The sequence below is a fragment of the Mandrillus leucophaeus genome, unplaced genomic scaffold, assembly GCF_000951045.1.
Source record: "Mandrillus leucophaeus isolate KB7577 unplaced genomic scaffold, Mleu.le_1.0 Scaffold364, whole genome shotgun sequence".
In the NCBI taxonomy this organism is placed as follows: Eukaryota; Metazoa; Chordata; class Mammalia; order Primates; family Cercopithecidae; genus Mandrillus; species Mandrillus leucophaeus.
The window spans coordinates 2,455,828-2,460,158 of NW_012103854.1; positions in this window are offsets into that span (position 1 = coordinate 2,455,828).

A 4,331-nucleotide genomic window follows, 5' to 3' on the forward strand; every position below is an offset into this window, starting at 1 on the left:
TTATATAAATATATATAAACATATGTATATATATTTTCAATTAGCTTTGGTTATTTTGAGGAACCTGTGCCTTGTCACCTTATGGATGATACAAGTGTGTTACTGATTTTTCTTTTGCTATGAACACCAGGAAGCTCAGAGCCATGCTGGTTGTTTCATTGAATGATACTATAGAGTTTTATGTTTTCTTTCTTTTCATTATAACTTTCTTTGTGGTCTTGAACTATGTTTACATATGTTTTTCCAGGTTCTTATTTTTAAACTAATTTATGTATTTTAAAAGGTTTTTTTGTTTGTTTTTGTGAAACAGGGTATCCCTCTGTCACCCAGGTTGGAGTGCAGTGGTGCCATCTTGGCTCACTACAGCCTTGATCACCCAGGCTCATGTGATTGTCCTGCCTCAGCCTCCCAAGTAGCTGGGACTACAGGTGTGTACAAGAATGACTGCATAATTTCTTTTTGCACTTTTTTTGTAGAGACAGGGTTTTGCCATGTTGCTTGGGCTGCTCTCAAATTTCTGGGCTCAAGCAACCTGCCTGCCTCAGCCTCCCAAATTGCTGGAATTACAGGAGTGAGCCACTGTGCCTGGCAATAGTGTTCTTTATAAATGTTCTTTTAATTTGTCTTAAATCTTACGGGAAATGAAATAAAAGGATGAATTTATAAATAAAGCCATATTTGCTTTCTTTGAATCATCATTCTCAGAGTGATAGAGGGTATGAGATAGTTAATAGTTGCAGAGAGGTCAGTTAGAAGGTTTCTCCAAAAGTTTAAGAGAGAAATGAGGAAAGTCTAAACTGAGGCCGTGGGATGGGAATGGAGAGAAGGGGTAGATCTGACAGAGATTTAGGAGGCAGAATTGGAGGAACTTGGTGATGAATTAGATGCTGTGCGTGTGAGGGGATGGGTGGGTGATGGAGGTGTGTAGTGTCCAAAATGATTCTGAGGCCTCCACCTTGTTTGCCTGGATGGCAGGTGGGGAAGGTGGCACCATTCATTATGATATGGAAGTCTGTAAGAAAACCAGGGGTGAAGCGGAAGATGATAAGCACCTGTGGGACATCCAGGTGGACATGCCTTTATCAGTTGGTCTGAAAGTCAGAAGGAAGTCTGATGAAGACACAAATGTGGTCTTTGTGAGAGTGAATGAGCTCTTCTGGAGAGACGGAATGCATGGCTGAGAAGAGCAAAAGCAGAAGAGAGAATGAAAGTTGGAGCCCTGAGAATCATCATTTAATGATCAGGTAGAGAAGGAAGAGCTGGCAAAGGAAAATAAGACAGAAAAGTAGGATTAAATGACAAGAACATAAAGACTTGAGAACTAAAATGAGCACTGAAGAGGGTGGCAGTGGTCAACTGCATCTGATGCTGCTGGCAAGATCAACAAAGATGAGCGCTAGATCTAGTCATTCCACAGTGTATATACACTTCAAAACATCGTATTTTGCACAATAAATACACACAATTTTATCTTTCAATTACAAAAGCAAAAATAAAAGGTGAGCATTGGGAAGTAGTCTTTTATTTGGGACTTGTAAATAATTGGTATCTTTGGAGGCATTTATTCATTAAATACTTTATATATATATATATATATAAAATATACTTTTTTTTTATTTTTTGAGAGTGAGTCTTGCTCTATCCCCTAGGCTGGAGTACAGCGCACGATCTGGGCTCACTGCAACCTCCACCTCCCGGGTTCAAGCAATTCTTCTGCCTCAGCCTCTTGAGTAGCTGGGATTACAGGTGCCTGCCACCATGCCCGGCTAATTTTTTGTATTTTCGGTAGAGACGGGTTTCACCATGTTGTCCAGGATGGTCTTGATCTCCTGACCTCGTGATCCACCTGCCTCAGCCTCCCAAAGTGCTGGGATTATAGACGTCAGCCACCGCACCCAGCCCATTAAATACTTATTAAGTGACTCTTATGTGCTACAATCTAATCATATACTGATGACCAATTTGATGGGAGGATGGTAAGAGGCAACTAAATGTAAGGTAACTTAATTCACCAAGATGTGAAATAGTGGAGGAAAATTAGGAGGGGAGGCCGGGTGCGGTGGCGCACGCCTGTAATCCTAGGACTTTGGGAGGCTGAGGCAGGTGGATCATGAGGTCAGGAGTTTGGGACCAGTCTGACCAACATGGTGAAACTCGTCTCTACTAAAAATACAAAAATTAGCCAGGTATGGCGGTGGGCATGTGTAGTCCCAGCTACTCAGGAGGCTGAGGCAGGAGAATCGCTTGAACTCAGGAGGCGGAGCTTGAAGTGAGCCGAGATTGGTCCACTGCACTCCAGCCTGGGTGACATAGCGAGACTCCATCTCAAAAAACAAAAAGAAAATCAAAAATCAGAAAGTTCTAGTTTTAGAAAATCCCTATAGCTAGGTATGTGCACCAGGTTAAATGATGGGGTTACAATATTGTAGAAGAGTAGAATAAAATTCTTTATGAATAATGTTTAAATCAAAGAAAAGAGGCCAAGGTTTTCATGAACATCAATAAAGCTTTATAACAATACAATTCATTATCATTGTTTGGATTAATATTGTAATAATTACACACTTTTTACATTATGAAAATAAGTCATAAATAGTGTAAAAATAATTCTGAAGATCAACTTCTCACAAACTAGGAACCCTGAAAACAAATTTAAAAAGCAAATAAAAACAAATTGGAAACTGAACACAATGCAATTATCTCCAAACCGCAAATCAAAAATCTTATGCATCTTTTGATACAGTAATGTCAGCTGGAGAAAGTACAATGAAATTAAAGTAAAAATTGAACAGGGAGAATTCAATCTTTCAATTATTTACACTACTAAGATAAACAGGTTTGTGCCATATTTACAGTGATAAGACACAACACATTCTTAGAATAATCAATTATATGAGACTGGCCCACAAACATTTAAAAAAATATGCAGTGTAATGCTTGCCAAAATATTTTTTTTGCATATTTCACTTATTTTGTATTTATGTGAGTTTTTGGCAATATAAAAATAGCTGCACATAGAGATGAACTTTAAAATGTAAAAAATACAAATAAAAATATAATATTTTCTAAAGAAAAATCAGATACATACATCTTTTAAAAATGTTATTAAGTTGAATGAAACATTTACAACAGTATAAAGAATACTCACATAAATGTCAACAGTATGTAAGACATTCTTTTGTGAATCCAATTCATTAATATTTCTGAGATAGGTGAGAATATCAACTACATTTTGAGAAATGTGGTACTTTCTTTGTTAAGTTGTTAATAAATCACGCATAACTGTTTAGGCTGAAAAAAATCTTCCCATTCCCAAAAGGACAGTTCTTTCAATAAGCAGCACAGGCAATTTTATACATTTAAATATTTTGAAATGAAAAAAGTCATTAAAGTGTTTTTTAGTATGGGGTTAGCAAAAACCAAACTCCACTAAAAATTTAAGTTAGAGGAGTGTCCTGCTGTGTCAACTTTATGTTGGCAACAAATCTAGCCAACATAGATATCCCAATAAAAATGGGAAGAAGTAGGGACTGACAGTCCTTCTAGTCTAAAACAATTTAGCATAATCATAATTGGTCAAGCTTGTTAATTCCACTAGGGATGTATGATTTTAATAGCCAGAATCACAATAATAGTCAGATTGTTCTTACTTATTTTTAGAAAGATAAGATAGGGTTCCTAAGGACTTAACTTCCAAGAGATAGCAGGAGCTTTTGTTTTTACAAATTAGAAAATCCTATTTTTTTGAAGTGCGAAATATTAATATAATTTGATTATTAGGAAATAAGAAAAAACAAGATTTCAAATATTAGCATCTGTATGTTGCTTATGATCACCTATTAGAAGATGTTAAAATACCACCAAAGTATAGCCCAATTCTGGGTAAGACAATATATAGTGGGGAAAGAAAGGATAACAAATTATGTTAAGTGTTCATGCTTTGATAGTAACATTAAAAAAAAATAAACCTTGGAAATTAAGCACATTTCCTAAGTGATAAAAATACAACATATCAAAGACAATTTTTCCATTGGTACTGACATGCTGATTTGACAGTTTTCTAAACTAGCATATATATCTGTCTATATAGATAGATAGACAAAGGACATGTAGTATAAACTACTTGATGTGTAAGTTCTTGCTGTCCCATCAGAACATCGTATGCACAGAATGTAAATTTAAAAACAAGACCTTTCTTCTAGTAGGAATTAAAGATATTCTAATGTCCTCTATAAAATCACATGAGAAAAAAAAGTCCTCCAAGACTGCTTTTACTAATGAAAAACAAAAACTGAAAGAAAAAATTAGGTATATTTGTGCACTAAGTACTC